The sequence below is a fragment of the Crassostrea angulata genome, chromosome 2 (assembly GCF_025612915.1).
Source record: "Crassostrea angulata isolate pt1a10 chromosome 2, ASM2561291v2, whole genome shotgun sequence".
Lineage (NCBI taxonomy): Eukaryota > Metazoa > Mollusca > Bivalvia > Ostreida > Ostreidae > Magallana > Magallana angulata.
In genome coordinates this window covers 66,511,610-66,535,538 of record NC_069112.1, presented here as the reverse complement: position 1 = coordinate 66,535,538, position 23,929 = coordinate 66,511,610, and the positions used below count along the sequence as shown (strand labels likewise).

Sequence of the window (23,929 nt, the reverse complement as noted above, 5' to 3'; positions counted from 1 at the left end):
ACATTGACCCAAGGTTATTTGAGGAAGTTCAAGGTCATTGTTTCAAAAATGCTTAATTCTGTCTGTATCATGTCTTGTATTAATGGAAATATTAGATGCTAAAATTTGACACAAAGCTTGCCTGTCTCAGGCCACATAAAACTACTTTAAGACTCTCATCCCCGTTTCTCTGAAAATGGCCTGCCCCGATGAATTTTTGTTTAGAAAAAAAAATATGTAGGAAAAATATTTCAGAAAAAATCCGGCTTAGTATACCAAGAATTCAAAATGTTTAAATATTAAATTTTTCTTAGCGGGGGGTATCAATTGTGAGCTTGCTCACAGTACCTCTAGTTATGCCTCCTGTCAGTTTGTTGCTATATATTCAGTACTCATCTACTTTCGCATAGTATACAAAGGATTTATATAGCGTAAGCATACTATTCCGAAAAAGAGCACGGCAAATATTTTCAACGAAAATCTTCTCACGACGCTAAAATCATTTCCGCTTAAAGCCCAATACCGCTACGCTTCATTAGCCGTTAATGTAGTTGTATATATATATATATATATATATATATATATATATATATATATATATATATATATATGTATATATATATATATATATTTATATATATGTATATATGTAATATATATTTAACGTTGATATATACGACTGGCATCAAGCAACTAAAATTATTAATCTTTTCAAAAACACTTCATTATTGACGGTAATTTTAAAAGTTACAGTTTCTGATAAACTTTTTAACAAATTGAATGAATTTTTTTTCACAGAAATTCCACAAAAACGCTTGTTTAAATGACGCTTCATAAAGAAGTACAAGAAAAAATTTCAATGAGATTTTGTCTGCTAAACATTTCGATTTTTCTCGGTAAGGGCAAACGTCTCTCATTTCTTAAAAAAAACATAAACCTTTGTTGACTTTTTATTGTACAACATTTTCAACTTGTTGATTAAATAAACAATCAAATAAATTTATTAATTTAAAAAAAAAACACCAAACGCTTGTTTTTCCATGGATTATTTTTAGGGACTAGTCGCCACTCAAACGTCACAGCTACTTATAGCTAGGCACGTAAGTATATTCAGCAGTCGGCATAAAAATAACAAAAGTGTTGTGTTGTGCATGTACTATGCCTAAATAGTAGTCAGGGTTTGATTACTCTTTAGGCCTAGTACATGCACAACACAACACTATTACATAATTAAAGCACCAAATTAACTCTACTCGGATGCAACTCAGTCTGAACAGACCCCTTTGATGCCCAAATGTTAAATGAAGTTGAGGCAGACACTATAATGCCAAAGGTTGTCAAGGAAGTTTAGACAGAAACAAAAGGTTAGTAACCGAGAATGGCCTTTTTTTTTACTGTCATAAACATGTAAAACATCTGCCTGATTTAAATTAATTTTGCAATTTTGCAACAGAAATGAGTATTACAATATAATATTATTTATATATTACAGCACCAAAATAACTCTGATTGCTATGGGTACATATTCTTCAACTGGGAGGTTTCTGATGCCTTTTTTACGTGATGAACGCGTACATTTAATTTTCAGTAGTATAGAAATGAATAACAAGCACTTTTATTTTGTTGTCATTAATATTTGTGGTGATCAGCGAAAGGAATTTATAATGAGTATATATCTGATTAACGTTACAATGTTATCAATACAGGTGTATGTACATTACTATTTTATGTAACCTCATCAGCACACACACAAAAAGCTTCAAAATGTCTTAATTTTGCAATCTAAACGACACAATCAGAAAAAAAATATATATGTATCTCTACTGTTCTATTCAAAAATAAAAAAACAAACCTTATTTGTTAATTAAAGTGGTATGAGACACCTCCATGCTATTACGTAGTGTTTATCACAATAAATAATAAAATGAAGTGTAATTATATAAGTTGTTTCTTTCCAAATATAGTCACCTGACAGCGTAGCACAGTTGGTTAGAGGGTTTAATGCGAATCTGTAAATCATGAGTTCGAATCCCGCTGTGGGTTTTAGATTTTTTACCTCTGTTATTTGCCTCTTATATTTTTATAAGCTATGTTTTGATTAATTATTGTAAATTTTGAAAATTCTAAACCGGTAAAAGTATTGTAATTATGATACACTCTTATCTACATTAATATCAATAGATGTCCGATACCATCTTAATGACTGCATAGTTATAAAACAAAATTTTATTGCAGATATGCTACATGCTAATTAGAATGTGTTTTTTTTCTCAAACGCTGTATAAAAATAAAGGTACACAGTTAAAATATATACTGCATGGACTATTACAAATGAAAAATACCAAAAGAAAGGAAATTCAATGAGCAACTTTTCAAAAATAATTGTCAATATTAAGACACAACTAGAACAATTAAATCTGACGCGATAAGAACATTTAATGGGGCAATGCCATAGTCTTCAGGATGCGCAAATTATAGAGATATACGGTAACATTAAGTATACGGTATCACACCGATAGGCGATCAATCAAAATGAACTTAGTCAATAGTAAATTCATATATACTTAAGAATTATTTTTTTACTTGACTAAATTTATAGATCTTACTTTACTCAATTTTAGAAAAATATGTTGTACCTCTGAGAAGGATATTTGCTGTATTTTGTTAAATGATGATCATTTCCAAAGGGACTACTTTTAACACAGGAAATCAGCTTTCTTTGGAGTGTAACGTCTGTTACAAACATACGGAAAGTAAGTCGTTTTGAGGTTTTTAGTCAGTTATTTTGAGAAAGTGCCGTTTTTTATGCCTCTTGTTTGGTGTCAGATGATGTGATACATGTAGGTAGCAAATAATATTTCCTATGAACATCTTTTCAAGAAAATACAAACTGATTTTAAAGACTTTTTTACCTTTATAGTGTTACATGTATATAGAGAAAACAATTACAGGTGTGTACCTTGAAACATAAATAATTATGATAGTTATACAGATACACCGAACACGTCAACTTCACACAGAGTGAGAATCGAGGTTGTCTTGGATATCTTTACGAATCTCCCCTGTGGTGACATCGGACAGTTGATGACGACCAGCTGTGACGCAGTACCGGGGCCAGCAAAGACACCACAGAGAGTGTTGACGTCTGATTCAATCAGCCCTACAGTGACGGTAACATCTTGTAGCCGGTTTGAAAAATCTAGAATATTGAAAAAACATCATAAAAATAAATACCAGAAATAACGTTTCAAGAAATGCATTTTTAGCTCACCTGAACCGAAGGTTCAAGTGAGCTTTTCTGATCACCCGTTGTCCGTCGTCCGTCTGTCTGTAAACTTTTTTTACATTTTTTACTTCTTCTCAAAAACAACTGAGCAAAATTTAACCAAATTCGGTACAAAGCATCCTGATGGAAAGGGGATTATAAATTGTAAAAAAAAGGGCACAACCCTTTTCAAAAGGGAGACAATTGCGAAACTGAGTTTAAGGTGCGTGTCTTTAAAAATCTTTCTCTCAGGAACCACTGCTCCAGAAATGTCAATTTTTATAAATAAGCTTGTATATATAGTGAAGATTCTAATTTTTAAAAATCGTGACCCTCGCATTAAAACTGGGGCCCCAGGCGGGGTTCAAAGTTTAACAAAGAAATACATAGGGAAAATGTTTACATGACTCTTGTTCCATTTATTCAACTAAATTGTGCATAAAAAAAAACCCAACTGTGTCTCTCTGATTATTGACAACTCCCTGCATAAGTATATAAGGTTGTTTTATAAAAAAAAATGACGGATGAATATGATAAGGTGTAAAAATTCACTAAGTATTATTTTAGTTCATCGCTTACATTTTATTTGGATACCGTGCCCGATAAAAATAAAAAATTAATATATAAATTTATTTGTTATCGGGCACGGTCTCCAAGATAAATATAAGCGATACATTTATCTTGTGATTTTGTTGCAAGATTGCAGCAAGTTTGGTTGAGCATTATAGATACGGCCGATCAACGCACGTGGTGTGGATTTATTTGCAAACAACCATACCATAGATAATCTTGTATAACACGGGAATTAAATTTGAAAATAAGTATGTTTTATTATAATTAGGGAAACACTGTTTATGTGTTACCCTCGTATACAAATGATGAACCCGTAAAATTTGTTCAAAGAGTGTTTAAAGCAGAAAGAAGATATTTTATTTATGAACTTTGAAATTTCTTCGATTTTTGTAACCATGATGAGTTATGATTCATTGTATTACAAATGCATCATTACGTATTTTATAAGGAAATATACTGAGTATACAATCACATGGTGATGTTAAAATTGCATATAAAAATATAGATGCATATTGTGGTATGTATGGACTTATTGTACGTACGACCTAACTCAGACAGCGCGTGCAGTTGTCAAATACCAGTATTTCACTGAAGGTTTACGTCAAAACATGGCTGAGGCAAAATAATTCCCGAATTTTCCTTTGAATTCGGGGCGTGTCCGCACGCGTCAGGGGCTGAATTTTTTATGAGATGAAAAACAATTTGTAAGAGGTCTAACTATTTCAGTTTTGTAATGCGAGGTCATTTGAATTTTTGATGCGTGTTGTTTCCGGAGGGGGGGGGGGGTAAAGACCCGGGCTTGATTTTCAGGCACATGTGTAACTTGGAGGTCTCACGCCTTGCTGGATGCACGTGTGTATTTTGCTAAAAATTTGTAAATGAAGCGTTGTTTAAAAAGATGTCAAGAGGATTTTTTCCAGAAGTTCGTTTTGAATTTGTAATCTGTATGTAAAGTTGTGCAATTTTGGTAAGAATATATAGTAAAATTTAATGCTGTAGTGACACCTACACGGATCTCCGCGGGCTCCTTGGGCGAGAACGGATGTGTCCCGGTGCACGGCGAGGGCTATTGTGAACTATTGTTGATGAACCCATGTTTTATGTGTATTTGTAAGTTGTCTGCTTGACAATAAATACTATAATATGTAAGAATTTAGTTACACAAAATATTTTTATTCTGATATTATATGATATACGACTATTGGTACAGCAATTTGAATTAATGAAACCTATCTCAAAGAAAATGTCAGCTCGAGGCCTTTAAGAGCGTTCCGGCAGTTGGTATGTATAGTAAAGACTCTAAATTTTAGAAATCATTACCCTCGACCAAAACTAGAGCCCCAGGCGGGGTTCAAAGTTTTTAGTGAAGATTCTAAATTGTGAAAATCGTGACCCCCGGACAAAAAGTGGGGCCCCAGGAGGGGTTTAAATTTTAACATATATAGGAAAATGTTTTAAAATCTTCTTCTCAAGAACTATAAACAGTTTGGGATAATACTATGCATACATGTACATCCTTAAATAATGTAGATTCTAATTTGTAAAAATCGTGACTCCCGGACAAATAATGGGGCACCAAAAGGGGTTCAAAATTTAAACATTTTAAAAAATATAAAGGAAACGTTTAAAAATGCTCTTCTCAAGAACTACAATGTTATATAGTTTTTGGAATTACTATGCATGCATCCCTGGCTTATGTAAATTTTTAATCGGTAAAACCGTGACCCCCCGGACCGATACTGGTGCCCCAAGAGGAGGTCAAAGTTTATTATAGAAATATAAATGTAACATGTTAAAAAATCTTCTCAAGAATTACAATGTTTCAATTTGTGAGATTACTAGCATGCATACAACCTTGGATAATGTAGGTTTGATAGTATAAAATAGTGACCCCTGGACTAATACTGGGGACCCAAGCTGGATTGAAAATTAAATGTAGAAGTATATATGGAAAATGTTTTAAAATCTTCTTCTCGAGAACTACAATGCCTCAATTTGTCAGATAACTATGTAAGCATTCTCAAATAGTTTAGATTCGAAATTGTAAAAGCCGTGACCCTCGATCTAATACTGGGCCTCAAGAGGTGTTCAGAGTTTAGCATAGAAGTATAGAGGAAAAACGTTTAAAAATCTTTTTCTAGGGAACTATAATGCTTCAGCTTGTGAGATTACTATGCAAGCATCGTTAGAGAATGTAGATTCCAAATAAATTAAGCTTTGGCACTGGACTTATACTGGGGCCCCAAGAGGGGTTCAAAGTTTAACATGAAAAGATATATTGAAAATGTTTTAAAAAGTTTTTCTCGAGAACTATTATGCTACAGTTTGCGAGATTACTATGCAAGGATCCTCGGATTGTGTAAACTCTAATGTAGTGGAACCAAGATTTTTTTTTCTTGATGTTGTTCTGTTTAGTCTGGAACCAAGAGTTATCTTTCTTGATATTGTTCTGTATAGTCTGAGAGTTATTCCTCTTGATATGGAACTCTTCTACGTTCAGTTTTTCAGGCTGTGTTCGTGCGGTCCCACCGCATTGCTTCCCATTTTCATTCCTATGTTACGATTTATGTCGTTAAAGCCAACTATAAACCTCGGACCAAACTGGGGCCCCAGAAAGGGGTTTAATGTTTAAAATAGAAAAAGCATATGCTACGAAATAGAATGTCACAAGGAACTGCTGTTCAAGTGAGCGATGTGGCCCATGGGCCTCTTGTTCAATTTTAATAATATTTTTTCTCATAATATTACTCTCATGCATGTTATATTAGAATAAGAATGACTTTACAACGAACATATTTGAAAACAAAATAAACTTGATAATAGAATCCTTCCTGCAAAGAAAACAAGAAAAAAAATAATAACATTTACTTTTAGGCTATAGATTCAATGATTTTGTCGAAATGATAGACCTTATGATTACTGCATAACTAATAAAACCACATTGTATCCATCCATTATACTTCTTTTTTACTATGCTGAGACTTTGTACCCTTACCTTCACTATGGTTTATTCCTCTGTCTATTCCTTTGTTAAGTATTCTGACAGTTGTGATGTTATACATGTACATATAAAAGGTATGGACATAAAAAGTAAAACCAAGACTTGCAATGTTGTTATTTTTTACACTTACCTAATCCGTATTTATCTATTCCTCTGTTAAGTATTCGGACAGATTTGATGGAATATACAGTCAGTAGATCCACCCTCCACCAGGGTTTTGTGTCGGCATCCTCTGTGTGTGTACACTTGTCTTGGAATATGTCTGTACCTCAGTTTCCGTCTACTGCATATTCAGCCCAATAAGACGAATATGTTGACGACTGTTCCGTATGTTTACCCAATGCAAGACCTAGCAGAACTGTCAAAGATATTACAGATATGTGGGAGTAGACATATGATTTTAAAATATTCGATGTATTAACACTATACATCCACCCCCACCCCAAAAGTCAAAACCCATACTTTGGTGGACATGAAATATACAATTTTGGTAGTGAGCTTCCTGGTCTACATAATTATAAATTTAGTAATTAGGTCTTTCCAACCTTTCATGTGAAAGACCTTTTGTATTTCTTTTTTACCCTATTGTTTCTGGGACAGCTTTTTTATTTCTAGATATATTGTAACATTTTTTTTTTCTTTATATCATTGACCATTAAATGTTATGGTACTAAATTACCCTTTGCTTGATTACTCCAATAACTTACAAAGGTATTGCCCTTGTGTACTAAAAGCTTGTTATTGCTACTCTTCTGAAACCATAAGTGATAGAGTCTTGGAAGACCAATATCTTCAGTACACTTAGAGGGTTCTTCAATCCTCATATCGGAAAAGATCTGAGACCCCCTTCTAGTAGTTAATGCCCCTGAAAGTATTTAGATTTCCATTTAATCACTTCTAACTTTTTTACTATCAATCATAGAGACTTCGGACCAGTAAAATGGAAGTGTCTTTCCCCGGCTGAAATAATGACATAAAAGTCAAGGTCATTGTTAAATATTTTAACTAATGAGTTTTTATATCTCCTGTGTATAGGTGATACAGAAAAACTTTTCGGTTGATGTAGTAGGACCTCCTTTGGCTCCTTCCTTAAATATAATTAGAGAGTTATCGGCTCTAATGTACGAAATTATTGTTATCGCTACTCCCCTGAAACCTAGCTGCAAAAATGTAGCCCTCTCCGATTTTTTTATATCTGATGTTTACCGGAGAGGGCTACAATTCCACAGGATCTCCGTAATGGTGCAAAATTATTTTTTTTAATGCGGCTGACTTCGGTCAGAAAAGATCGATTTTATATTTGACTTCCTTTAGATAATAGATTTTTTAATTCAGGTTGAACAAATTAACCGTACAAAAATCAAAACCAGATAAAACACATAAACATGTTTACCAGTCGTCTTCTTCAGCAGCCATGACCGTTCTCGCGTGATTGTATAGGATTTACGCTTGGAGTTTTGATGGGCTTGATAACGTGAATGACAGTGTAAATAATCGATCTTACCTCGTTCTTTCACTAGAATATCGTTTCAGGAAATGGTATATAATGGTAAATTCATATTTACCGCGTTAAGTATGTTTAAAATAGGAGAATTCCTATATTTAGTTCAAGATCCGCTCGTGAATTCTCATTGGCTGTCCCAAAATAAAACCGGTCAAGGTCAGTAAACATGGCGGACAAATTAAACTTGTGTTTTTGACATACACGACAAATAAGTGATATATGGGCTATACTTGATATTTGTGGATTAATTTATGCCATATACATCTACAATGTTTGAGTTCAGGTAAGAAATGCAAATGTTATTGTCATTTATATACGACTCGAGACGAAGTCGTTGCGGGAGTGAATCGATCCCGCACTTGCACCATTACGGAGATCCTATGGAGTTGTAGCCCTCTCCCCCAAAAAAGAAATCGGGAGAGTGCTACATTATTGCAGCTAGGGGGCACAGTGGGGGGGGGGGGGGGTCAAAGTTTTACATAGGAATATATAGAGTAAATCTTTGAAAATCTTTTTCTCAGAAACTAATCAGCCAGGAAAGCTAAAACTTGTGTGGAGGCATCCTCAGGAAGTGTAGATTCAAAGTTGTTAAAATCATGACCCCCGGATATAGGGTGGGGCCACAATGGGTGGGGTCAAAATCCTCTTTTCATAACAGCCAGATGATTTTTTATAATTTTTAAGACTTTGGCTCCAGGACAATTCTTCGGCCTCACAAGAAGGTTCGGAGTTTGATGTAGCTTTATATCCCATATATAAACAATTGTTAAGGATCTTTTTTAAAAACTGCAATACTCAACATGTGATTTGACCATAAAATTATCCTGTTAGAAAAGAGACGAATGATTATAAACATAAGAATATCCAGGGGGAAAATGGATTTTATTTATACAGGATCTACATGTATTATTGTACAATGTCCAGATAGTTTGAATTATGACTCCATTAAGGAGGCTGGGGGGTCAAAACAAAATTTCTCCAAAATTCACCAAATTTGCAGAAATGTTTCATATAATCTTAATTTACATTTTGATGTGAAAGACCAGATCACAATCGTCGTTAATTTTATCATTTATTGTATCTGAAAAAATTGCACATTATGCAAAAAAAAAATTATGAAAAATATATGAAATATTAATAAAGGCAAAAAACATACCAATACATCACAAAAAGTTAACACAATAACAAAAACTTAACATTATTTGTTATAAAGAAAAATATCACAATTTTACCAAAAATAAATTTGTCACACAAATGCAAATATGCGAAGAGGAAAAAAAAGTAGCCACAAAATTATTTCCAAATGTTAACATGATAATACGCGGCTATGTTAAGGCTGTCCGAAGCTAAATATATATCGAAAAATGATACTATTTTAATTATTGAAAAATGCTTTAACCGAGTGAGTTTCTTTAAACTTTTATTACATAAGTTAACAGTTGCATCCAACACTATATTTGATGTATTTTTGTGACGTCATATATTTTTCTTAAGCACGTGACGGGTGTATTCTAACACGGTAAATAATCTATAAAAATCGCATCGGCACAAGTGAATAATGACATTAAATCAAAAATATTTTTATAAAAAATTCTTCGATAAGTAATCTATTTTGCAGTTCTTGCTGGGGGGTCATATAAATATTTCGTTTATTTGAAATATTGTCAAAACATTTCGCACCGCCATCGAAATTAGACACATTTTTACCTTTTAGGCTCGATTTACACAAAATCGGGTCAATCGGTAGGTTTCCCCCAGCAAGATTCACAGTGGTACTTATTTTCTCTCCCGATTTCACGTAAAATATACAAAGATTGTTTTTATCTTTCACTTGTGCCAAGCCGTTTTTTATATGCACATACATATCACCATTCATTAGATTACACGTAGCAGGGGGAGTCTCAAAACCATTAGTTTATGAATAGTTATTTACCTATTACGAAGCTTTAAAACTCTTGATTTTTTTATACTCCATATCGGTGATATTGAATTAAGTATCACTAGTATTTACAACAGTCTATGTAAAGGAATGAAGCGGTTTTATTATGCACAATGAATATCACTTATTACGTTACGATACATTCCCTAAGAACGATCGAAAGGAATGCAGATCGTGACGTCAAAGTTAACTATGACGTCATATCTTATGAAGTACAGACAAGTGACTTTCTACATATCGCTGTGAAATTAATCGGGCAGCCTTAACATAGCCGCGTAATCAATACATGTGTAATAAAGATTAAGCATTAAAAAAGATTTTCGATGGTGAAATTTAAAAAAAAAAAAAAGAAAGAAAGAAAATATTTGAACAAAATATTTGGAGTTTTACAAGTTACCTCCCTTTGAAAAGTAAAAAAGGTGCTGAAAAACAGCTAAAATGATTTTTTGGCATCTTGTACCCCTTGGTCACCATCAATTGACTCTTTAAATAATGCTTCAATGCCATCATCTCCATTTTTTCAAAAGACAATTTCAGTACAATGTAAGAGTTATAGAACCTTAAAGTGAAAATCTTTTTTGTGTAGAGATCAAAACGCTTTAATATGGCAGCCACCCCCCCAGCCTCGTTAAGCTGATTTTATCATACCTATTGTTCCTCAGGTGAGCGATGTGGCCCATGGGCCTCTTGTTAATACATGTAATTTACTTTAGTGAGAAGTATGTCTCTTGTTCAAATTGATATGCAATATGTAGGTCCCTAATGAACATGAGAATCAGAGGTGAAATGCGAAACTTGCAGCAATGGCTACACAGTGAAATTGGAAGTGAAAGACGGAAGGTGAAATAAAACGAAAAGTTAGTGGATGGGACAAAGTATACTATACACCGGTAAATTTCTGACATGTGATGGTGCAACATGCACATGTTACCGAAGGTCAACTCTTTGCAGTGAATAAGCTTCATGAGGTCTATAAAGCTGACATGTCATAAAAAATGGGCAAACTATGAAAAGGCAGTAAACTCAAAGAAACCACTATGTAGAAAAACTTTTCTCATGCTAACTAGGTATTTTTCTCAGAAATTGGTGTTTGAGTGAATTAAGGTATTTCGATTGTTGCATGACGTCATCGGGAGCATTCCGGACTATTTTAACGTTATCGGCTTTATTATTAGTAAAATGTGAATATTGGTTTTGACAATATTTAATCATATTAGATATTTTTTATTAAATTTTAGGTTATATTTAATAATTTAAATAGTTGTTTTAGATGTAATCGCGGAATTCAATGAAAAACTGACAAAACCGTATGAAGCAGTCATCTTTGATCGGATATATAATAACTTACAAATGTAGCAATTTTGAGTGGGTTTGAACCATTATTAAAAAAAATTATAGAGATGCCAACATGTATTTTTCAAGGTTGAAAAATTGGTTTGAAATGCACTGCAAATGCCTAATATAAAAACTTGCAAGTTTTAATGGCCTTAAATTCATTATAAAAATACGAAAAAGGATTGTGATTAACTTCAGTAGGATTTGCTGTTATACATGTATATGGAAATCAGACAAAAGATCAGTTAAGTTGGGGAGCAGTTGTCGCAATAATTATTCTAATAGTGTTCCTGTATTGGCTCCCACAACATGGAAATTATATTTGCAACATATCCATATTTTAGTTCAATTGGATTGTTTACATATAACTCTTCAATTTTAAACAACAATTGCAAAGATTCAACCATAAAACATCAAGGGTGGAGAAACCTTAAATGTATTTGTGCTGAATTAAACAGATGAAATTCTAGTTATAGAGTTCCGAAGACACACATTCCCTGGCTACAGTGAATTGTATAATAAACTGGTTTCTGTATCAAATGATACAATTACTAAGTACTCTGACAAATATCTCTTATTATTGTACTTAACATAAATGTATTAAAACAGCTATATAGTAGTGTTATAAATATAATGTATTGATGGACAACTACTCAACCTACCTCGAATACAATGGACTTTCCTACTGGAGAGCGTCACACACAGATCGTCAGTAGAGCATGACAGGCATTCATCTGGAATTTGGCCAGTCTACAAGAGAATCACGGTGGATGATTTTTGGGGGGGAATGGATAAGAGAGGGACCTTGTTCAGATAGGCAGGTGCACTAAATATATCGTAAATATGTGCGAGCGCTCTCGAACATTTGCTCTACTGAGCTAGCCTTAGGTGTACATCATATACATGACATTGTTTGCTTTTGTTTAAGGCAGGAGCAGATCCAGGATTTTAAGCGAGAAGGGTGCCAGTTTTAGGAAGAGGGTTTTTGTAGGGTAAAAAAGGAGTATTCGGTGATATATCTTCTCGTGATTATACTTTAAATGTATAATAAAATCTATAATCTTTCAAGGTTTGTAGATAACAGACAACCAGTAATCCCTTCAAAACTCTGTGCCTTGCAGAAATATAAGATTTATTTTCTTGTTTTCGTCTTACATGTACGAGTAGCTGTACATGTACACTAGTCAGTAAAGAAACCGTTCAATGAGATGATTTTTAAGAAAGAAAAAAAAAAAACGCTAACTTGTACTTTAAAAAATGGAGGCGTCGTTAATAATGCTAGCTAGTATAGCCAATATTACTTAGAGGTGATTGAAAGGTCACATTTTAACCAAATGAAAGAAAACCATAACTTGATTGGGTTCATTTCACCGCTGAACATGTCTTATGTAAAGAAAATCACTGAGTGCATGCGTTCCCCTTCTTGGGTCCGCCATTATATTGTGTGTTTTTAATGACAACATCACTTAAAAATTGTAACATTTATTATATATATATATGACAACATCACTTAAAAACTGTTATATATATATATATATATATATATATATATATATATATATATATATATATATATATATATATATATATATATATATATGGGAATCTAGTCTATGCCTTTAGAGCTACTTTGTACTTTGTAATGATGACATAAACAAAAGGACTAAGTGCGATTTTATGCATTTTTTGCCCCCAAAATTAAAGTTTGAGAAAGAGCTTAAAAAATAAGGTGAAAGATAGTTAAAATCATGTTGGAAAAAAATGTGTAAAAGGTTATCACCACAGTGACGTCATAATGTAGTAATGATGTCATGAAGGTTGCATTATTTTGACAAATTGATGATTTGTGGCAAAATATAGGTGTTTTCCGATGGTTTTTCGACTAGGAAACATCGAGCGCAGGCTTGCTCAAGTACCATTTTTTAGTATAATGTGTATAACTATCTGAAGAAAAACATATGTTAAAATCGCACTTGAGCAGAACTGCGCTCTATACTTCCGAATGCAAAATATAGAGCAAAAATGAGAATATTTTCATTTGTTTGCAAATTTGCGGGAATTGGGTCATTTAGGTTACGTCATAGATAAACAGCGAATGAGCAATGATGACTAAAATCAACATCAAAGTTATAGGAATCCTCTATACAATGATTTGTGAAAATTTTATTTTTATACGATACAATTTAAAAATTGGTTGAAATCGGGGGCAGATATTTGACCATACCGCACATAGTCCTTTGTATAATCACAATAATTCCCATTTCCTTAACTAAATCAGAGACAGATACATAAGGGATAAAAACAATTTTTTGCAGATTAATTGAGCAAATAATGTGTAAAACTCCGGTTTGTTTAATGTGTTAAAGACTCTTTTAATAGAAGATTAAGAAAGAGAGAGAGAGAGAGAGAGAGAGAGAGATGTAAAGAATGAATTGCATGTACCTGATCGAGTTTAATTCTAACATAGTCAGATTTTGATTCCGTTTCGTTGATGGCCGACACGAGATCACACAGTAGTTCCTGTTTCTGGTAGTTGACTCCTCGACATAGCTTGGGTCTGTGTTTACATTCCCGGACACACTGCTGTTGTCCATTGATTCCAACCACCCGTACAAAAGGACCACGGTACCTCTCACCATGAACAACGGCAGCTGTCGCTCTTTCGTATAATGATACCAAACAAAGCAGTACTGTAGTAAATGTCACTTCATTCAAAGATTTACTAATCAGAGAGCTAACCATTATGTGCTTGTTCTAAAGAATGAAAACAGTTAAATAATATTTCTGTTTTCTTTGCTGACGAATTACAAAATTTGGTAAAAACCAAACGCGTATTGTCTTATAACTGGTAACTGTTATTGATTTTTTTCTTCGTGGCTTCTTATACAATTAATTATATATATATTAGGACGTTTTCTAAAGTTCATTGTAACTGTCGTTAAACGGTTCGGAATATCAGATCAGGAAGCCCATGACCGGAAATTTTCTTTAAGAATGATCAACGTTGTCAACAGGATGTGATACTTCATTCACTTGATTCATAGTCCTCTATTTCTTCTATGGGGATATTTTTCATTATATTATAATCCCTTTCTTTTAATCTAAACTCTTACATGTACCAAAGTACCTGCTTAATATTTGACTTTTGTGACTTGAACAGCAGCACTGGTGTTATATATATACTTTTAATCACTTGCTTTCCAGCTGGTCATCCATTTCCAAACCATTGCAGGTTCTACTCTAGACAACAATTTTGTATGCAACATACCACCATTTAAAAGCGAATTTGTTTTCATTTTCCGTTGCATATGCCAATTTTTATATACATTTACATAGATGGAGTTCAGAATATAAAATCAGAAGGAAAGACACATCTGTAACATCAAACATTAAAGCCCATGCGATGGTAAACACTTTAGCACATTAACAACAAATACTACTCTAGACATTATTAAACCAGTTGTTGGATTGTTATAACACTCTAAATAAGATATTTTTTCTCTCTTTTTCTTAAAAACATTTTTATGAACTGGTAAAAAGTGTTTTAAAAAATCATTTTACACCTTGCATTATTGACAAATGATAATAGCTATTGAGATATGACAAGAAAGAACATGCGAAATCATTAACAAATCAACAGATATAAATATAAGTGAACCACTTATATTGTCCCCATACCCCCCCCCCCCCCCCCCCGGGCATCCCACCCACCCCTTAATTACGAGGAATTAAGAGAACATTATCCTTCAACAAACCAGTTATAGTGCCGTCCATAGAAAAGTAGCCACAGCTGTATATCTTTGGTATAACAGCTAATTTATTTTGGTTGTCGAACAAATTACGTACGTGAACTTCAAATAAGTATTTACATAAGTTGGTATTTATATGTTCATCAGTTCAATTTTCTCTCTTATATATATATATATATATATATATATATATATATATATATATATATATATATATATATCTATATTAACAGTGATTGGGAAGGACCTGCGCCACGCGCCATAGTCGCATTTAAGAGAAAAATGGCGCATTAAATCAATTACTCTACGCGCCGAAGTGCGCATTCAAATTTCTCATCGGTTATAAAAGTTTTAGCGATGTCCGCTGGAAATTTACTCTGTACGACTTAGCTAATCGTCTTTTAATACATTTGTTTTAAAACATCAAATTTCATTGGTCGTGTTTGGTAAAACAGAAATAAACAACCAATAAAAACGTTTCCACTCTTTTATGCGTGGTAGATTATTCCAGAATTTCCTCCGAAAGAGAAGTTGAAGTCACCCAGTATTCTGAGTTCTCAATTATGTAAACTAACCCCAAATGCAGTAAAATGATGATTATCTAATTGAAAAGACGTTTTCACAGCCTCAATTAATCCCTGTTGTGATTATTAAAACTCATGACTGTCTTACCATGCTTATCGTTACTGTAGGGGTTATAAATACGGGTGATGCAACCACACTGCATTGAAAATTACAACCGATGTTTATTTATTTCAGTGTCGATACTACAATTAGTTGTAACTTGTAATTATTTAATAACTCGCAAAATTAATATTTAAATAATAAGAAAAACCGTTCCCTACAGTTATCTTCAAAGTTTGAAAGATTCTCTACATAACGGTAATAATTGGGTCAAAGGGTTTGACTAATACCTCCAAAAAACACAGAAGTACAGAGACTGATTTTATTTATCATTAAGCAAACACCATAACAAAAAATTGCATCAGTGAAATGTATAAACACATCAAATAAATGAAATTTAACCAGTTGGTTAAGTTTTTTTTAAATTTTATAGAAGTTGTTTTGCTCTAGGTTGGTCCTTGATAATTTCAATTTTACAGAATGGCCCCAATGAATAAATAGATGGCCCTTTCATTATGAAAATGGCCCATTAAAATTAATAACTGTGGGGCCATAGTCCCATTGACATTTTTGGCCTTCCCAATCACTGTATATATATATATATATATATATATATATATATATATATATATATATATATATATATATATATATATATATATATATATATATAAACACAGCAATTCTATAATACGAATATAACATGTTCTAAAATTCATATAATAATTACAAACCATAAACCGAGCTTATCATTGGTATAAAAACTATAATGTCTTTCATTCAGGTTATACTCTAAACTCAAACATAATATAATATCTTCATGAACAAATCATTTTGAAGCAGTCACATAAAAGAATATTTCTATTACTCCGAGTTCATTTTCTACTTTTCTTTTAGTCAAGCCAATAAGGCTATTCAATGAGAGAGAGAATACACCGCGGACTCGGGAAATGGCAATATTTACTTAATGCTTTAATTTTTGATCGTGACTTTTCAGTATGCAGAGAACATAACTTTTTTAAACGCGGCTATGTTGACGCTGCCCGATTAATTTCACAGCGATATTTAGAAAGTCACTTGTCTGTACTTCATAAGATATGACGTCATAGTTAACTTTCACGTCACGATCTGCATTCCTTTCTATCGTTCTTAGGGAATGTATCGTAACGTAATAAGTGATATTCATTGTGCATAATAAAACCGCTTCATTCCTTTACATAGACACTGTTGTAATTACTAGGGATACTAAATTCAATATCACCGATATGGAGTATAAAAAAAATCAACAGTTTTAAAGCTTCGTAATAGGTAAATAACTATTCATAAACTAATGGTTTTGAGACTCCCCCTGCTACGTGTAATTTAATGAATGGTGATATGTATGTGCATATAAAAAACGGCTTTGCACAAATGAAAAATAATAACAATCTTAGTATATTTAACGTGAAATCGGGAGAGAAAATAAGTACCACTGTGAATCTTGCTGGGGGAAACCTACCGATTGACCCGATTTTGAGTAAATCGAGCCTAAAAGGTAAAAATATGCCTAATTTCGATGGCGGTGCGAAATGTTTTGACAATATTTCAAATAAACGAAATATTTATATGAACCCCCAGCAAGAAGTGCAAAATACATTACTTATCGAAGGATTTTTCATAAAAATATTTTTGATTTAATGTCATTATTCACTTGTGCCGATGCGATTTTTATAGATTATTTACCGTGTTAGAATACACCCGTCACGTGCTTAAGAAAAATATATGACGTCACAAAAATACATCAAATATAGTGTTGGATGCCATTGTTAACTTATGTAATAAAAGTTTAAAGAAACTCACTCGGTTAAAGCATTTTTCGATAATTAAAATAGTATCATTTTTCGATATATATTTAGCTTCGGACAGCCTTAACATAGCCGCGAAATCTAAATTCAGGGTTTTTTTTCATGATAGTCATCTGCATCTTTATTGATTTTATTTAATTACATGAAAGAGTATTCTATGAGTAGATTATTTTAACCCCCATCAATCAAAAACACATCGGTTTACCAAACAAATTAGTTTCAGTGCAATTACTTGAACTAATCACTTTTCTTTACGGTAAAACATAACTTTTGCAAAGTTTTGATTGATGTACAAGTAATAACGTTTATAAATCAATATTGAAACCTATTAGTTTCATATATAATTCGTGGCTGCGGTGAACAAAATAATTTACGCCCACATTATTGAATGGTAATTTATCACCAACTAATCAATGATTTATTGTAATGGCTGGAAAATATAATTATGAGAATTGAAATATTTGTAAAAAAAATAGTTTTATGTCAATTTTGTTCTTTAAAGATCAATTTACGAGGCTGTGAATATTTAAGACTTTGTCGTAAATCCATTTGTGAAATTCAACCCAAGGCTTCTTTAATTACAACCAAAGCCGTGCTTCAGGGTGATTTATTTTATTGGATATACAGTCAGTTCAAGCATATCTTTTACAACATAGCATAGCATTGAAAGTTTATAGCATAGCAATGAAATATCATAGCATTGTAATCTCACTCCATCGCATACAATCTCATTCGTCATATCATACCATGGCATACCATAGCATAGCACACAACATGAATTTAACTAAGTTTTAAATGTTGTTTTTTTTTTTTTCGAAAGGATGAATGTTTAACTAAATTTTTAATGTTTTTATTTGAAAGAATAAATGTTCACATTGCAGATAAGTGGTACACATGTAAACTTCAGCTTTTCATCATTTCAATTCCAAATGTGTTGAACTCTTCTATGTATAGAGGGGTTTTTGTTCAAATCTTATAGCACACCATAGCATACAATATCATCAAGCCCTTTAATTTTAGTTTCTCATAGCAAAACATACAAATTTCATAGCATTGCATTGAAATTTTATAGCATATCATTAAAACCTCTTATCATAGCATAGCATACAATTGTAAAAGATAGGCATGAAATCACTGTACGGAAATAGTTACATTTTAAACAGTAGACAAATCATCTCTTGGAATATGTTTTAGGGTATCCTATAGATGCGCAATAAGGTTTCGGGATTTTCAATTTTGTCCTGGGGGTCAATTAATTGCTAAAAAAATGACGTTTTTTTCTACAAAAAACTGGTTTAAAAAATGTCATTTTCTTTTTGCAGTAGCCAAATGATCTTTTAGAATAGGATTTGGGGTGTCATATTGAAGTGTACATTTATTAAGGGGATCAGTGAGCAACAAAAAATGACGTTTTTTTGCAAAAAAAGTATGGTTCCCAGAATTCCTCTTACAACCTTTAGGGTAACTACGTCATCTCTTGGGATACAATTGGGGCTGTCTTATAGATGTGCAATAAGATTTTAAAAATCTAAATTTCATCCAGGGAGTCAAATAGTAGTAGAAAATTGACGTTTATCACTAAAAAAAAACCCACCATAGATCCCAGAACTACTCTTATGATTTAATGGATAGACACAGCATATCTTGGGATATGATAGGGACTGTCCTATAGATGTGCATTAAGGTTTTAGAAATTTAAATGTCAACTAGGGAGTCAAAAAGTAGCAGAAAATTGACGTTTATCACTTCAAAAAAAAGTAGATCCTAGAACTCCTTTTATGATTGAATGGATAGAAACATCGTATCTTGGGATGTGATGGGGACTAAATTTAACCCTGAGGCCCATTACCTACAAACCTTAATTTTGATGCCCTTTAAGGATCAAGAATATATATGGTTAAGGGGTGGGGATCTCAACCGTTTTCGAGATATTCGAGCACTTCCTGTTCGAGGTGGGTCATGAACACCCCTGGAGCCTATGACTTACATACAGTTTGATGCCCCTTGACACAAGAAACAAGAATATATATGGTTTAAGGTAGTCCTATACTCGGCACTAAATGGGCTCAATCATTAAAAGCTTAGCTTTAAATGATAAATATACATTCTAGCAATACATATACAAAAGAAAATATGTATGTTTACATGCTAGTTTGTTTGTTATCACCTCTCAGACGGGTGTACCCCCTTGCGAAAATTATTGACAATTATGAAATTTGGCAGACGTTCGTTTTTCCTAAAAATAATTACCAATTTTGGGAAAATTAGAACTGAACATACAAAATAGAGTATAAATATTTATTTAAGCCATATCTCATCAATAATTTTGCGTAAGTTATTGTAAGTAAGTACGCTTTATGGACCTGATGTATCAAAAGGGAATACAAAAAAATGCAATGCTAGTATCGCGTTTGGTAATTTTTTACTATTTTATGGACTCAAACTTAAGTTCATGGTGTTTATTCCCTAGATTGACATCTTAGAAAAAGATTTGGTAAAATAAATCATATGTTGACGGATTACTTTTCACGCTATAAGCTCTAAACCAAGTAGACCCTGACGAAAAAATCCGTAAAAATCACATTTTGCTACAGTTTTCTGCCTAAATCTGTCAGCAATGTTAGATATCATTGAAACATTAATTAATTGACAATTGATTAAATTCGAAATAGCTTCTGTCTCTAAATTTAAACCGGTTTTAGTAAAAGAAAAAGAAAAATTCTGGAGGGGGGGGGGGGGGGGTCAAAACAAAGAAGATATAAGCATACCTGAGATCCAGGTTAATCAGAAACTTCGTTTTTCATTTTACTTTAACAGAATCGAGTTTCTCAACATACATCATTTCTATCTCTCATAGAATACATATATTACCGTTCTAATTGCTTATTATTGCCATTGTTTACAACAGCGATGTAGAGCAAAATCAATACCGGGTATCTAAAACGCTTTGTAAAAGTCGAACCAATATTGTAAAATCCGTATTATGACGTAGTGCGATACTCGGACTACTTTAAGGGTGGGGATCTCAACTGTTTTGAAGATATTCAGGGACTTGCTGTTTGAGGGGGTCAGGACCACCCACAGGACCCATGACCTACATAACATTTGATGCCCCTTGACATCAGAAACATGAATATATATGGTTTAGGGATCATGATTATAACAGAGATATATGGTAATTTCAAATTCCTGGGGGTGGGGATGACCCCAGGGGTCAAATCTAATAAACCCTATATATTGCCAGTAACAGTCAATATATGATTATGAAAACCCTATATCATTATCTTTGTTCGTTTTCAAGTTACCATTCACAATAGAGTCTACGATTCTTCCTACAAGGTTCAATGTTAGATCCCACACCCTTTTAACCAACCCCCCCCCCCCCCCCCCCCCCCCCGAAAAGTGGTTGTCTAACCCAAAATGAGAAAAATCAAACCAGGGTGCACAACTAGATATGCAGGCCTATCATATCCTAGAGTTTTGTACAATTCTGTTCAGCCATCTCTGAGAAACAAATTCAGAGCAGGAAAGAAGAAAAAGAAGATGGAGAATAATAATACATGTATTAAGAACCGTACAAAAACTATAAGTCTCCAAATTTCATTCGAGAGACTTAATAATAAAGATTAAATAGAGATAGGATCATCAAACATCAATTATTTAAAGATAATTGACAATTTCTGATTCTAAGGGGGTCAGGATGACCCCTTAGGGTCATGACTTACATGCCATAATGATCTGATGCGCCTGCATGACCTAAGGAGGAATAATATCTGTGGATTAAGGTGGGGATTTCAATGGTTTTTATGATATTAAATAATTTCAGGAAGAGCACTTGGGATCATGACCTACATACCATCTTAAATGCCTTGAACAAAGAAACAATAATCATACCATCTTAAATGTCTTGAACAAAGAAACAATAACATAATATGTACATGATATATGATTCAATTTAAGAATCAGATATAGATATAGATCAATCATCTGTTTTATAATACTTCCTATGTACATATGTACATGTATTAGTTTGTGTTTTGTTCTATACTATTCATGTTCATGACTGTAGTATGGCTTAGTCTTATTTTAAGTACATTAAAAAATTGTCAAATATATGACTTGGAACCCCCATTCCCAAACAAACTCAAATATAAACTGTCCCCCACCCCCCCTATCGAATGATCTATTAAAATCAAAATATAATTTGGGTGTCTAAAAACTTTTATAAACTGGTAAAAAATGTTATTCTTAAAAAAAATTATATTACACCTTGCATACATTTGACAAATGATCTATTGAGATATGATCAGAGGTCATATTTCTAACTTGGGATCAATAAGTAGTATTCATTGACAAGTTAAAATTAATAACAATAAATGATTTAAATTATAAATAATTATACTCCACATTCACCCCCCCCCCCCAAATCTAACATGGTTATAAAGATTTAGTCTTCTTAATACATTCTTACATGTGTACAGTAGCAAATTTCAAATCATTTCTTGATTGCTTTTTCTCTCGTGATTCACATTAACATTTTGGAAATTGCTTAATTCAATTTTTAAGATTTATAAACAAAATGTTATATGCATCACTTCCATGCGTATTCGCCAATTTGGGGCAATTGTAAAGTCTCCTAAACAAAGCAGTGACATCATTAGGCTAAGAATTACTCACATGGATCAAACACTACTGTATAACATATGAATAAGATAAAATTCATTATTATTTCTAGTTCTAAAATGTCAGGGTGTCTCCAAGGGGGCATAATCTATATACAATTTTACGCGCAATGACACAAAGAGCAAAAATAAATTATATGGTTTAGGGATGAGGATCTCAGATCTCAGAAGTTAACAAAATATACAGTATATCATATATCATTTCCTATTTCATAAAGGCGGGGGGGGGGGGGGGGGGGTTAAAGACAACACCTGGGGGTCATTAATGTACTTTACACAATTTGATGCATCATACTGACATTAGAAGATATTTTGTATTTTACTGTTTCGTGGGGTCAGAACAGTCCCATAAGGTCATGACCTACATTGTATTTGATGCATTATAATACATTAAGAAAGAAATACTCCTTCCTTCCTATTATAACTCATATAAAAATGATAAGTGTCTACACCTACTTACATGTAATACACAAATTTAATAAGAAATTGTTTATACAGGGTCAATATGGGGTCAACTCAATAGTGCATGCAGTCTGACAAATGAAAAAAATAACTTTTGCAACTAAAATGACAGAAACTTTACAAATGCGATAGGATAGGTAACGATGATAAACTTATTTAAATATTGAAAGATGATGATACAGTATGCTGTTATCACATTTAGAAAGTAAAAGTAGAACTTATATTTGTATGCTGGCATCTCATTATATTGTGCTACTGCTACTACATGTATTATGCTTACCTAAATTGGTCAACATCATAATGATAATCCAAATAAAACACAATAATGAATTCCTTTAGCTGTTCTTAACTAATCCTTTTCTGCATACGGAAAACACAGACATGTATGTATGGGTGTTGCTAAAACGCGGAACGGAAAATGGAACGGAAAGCGGAACGGAATGGAAAATATCATCACGTTTATCGCTTAAAAAGGTATAGACTGGCCAGAAACGATTTACTTTGTATCTTTTATTTATATCTAATGAATGATTATTAACATGTTGTTATCTTATTAATATTCATATGAATGTCTATCAATTATAGCATTGTATTCATTCAGCTTTAATTGAGTACGAAACGGAAAAATCAAATGTATATGAATTATGAAACATTAACATGAATAAACGAGCAAATTAGCTATAACTTTTTACTTATTTTTCTTATATGGTATTGCTTGTATATCAGCGTAACGTACGCAGTTAGTGAAAGCGTTTTATGCTTGTTTTGAGTATTTTTATACATGTATATACTTACATCAAAATTGAAGTTTCGGTGTTCTAGACGATCTTTTATCATACAGACGATACAGTATCATTGAGATGAAAGAAAAAAACCCGTAGGACTGACGACATTAAAAATTAAAATACAGTAAACATTAAAATACCCGGTAATTTGTGAAACTAGTAATTTGTGAAACTAGTATTTTTAGCA

General features: G+C 32.8%; 1 pseudogene; it reads right to left on the bottom strand.

Moving 5' to 3' along the window:
- Window positions 1-2,911: 2,911 nt before the first annotated feature.
- Window positions 2,912-14,870, bottom strand: LOC128174750 (uncharacterized; annotated as a pseudogene).
- Between the last annotated feature and the right edge of the window lie 9,059 nt (window positions 14,871-23,929).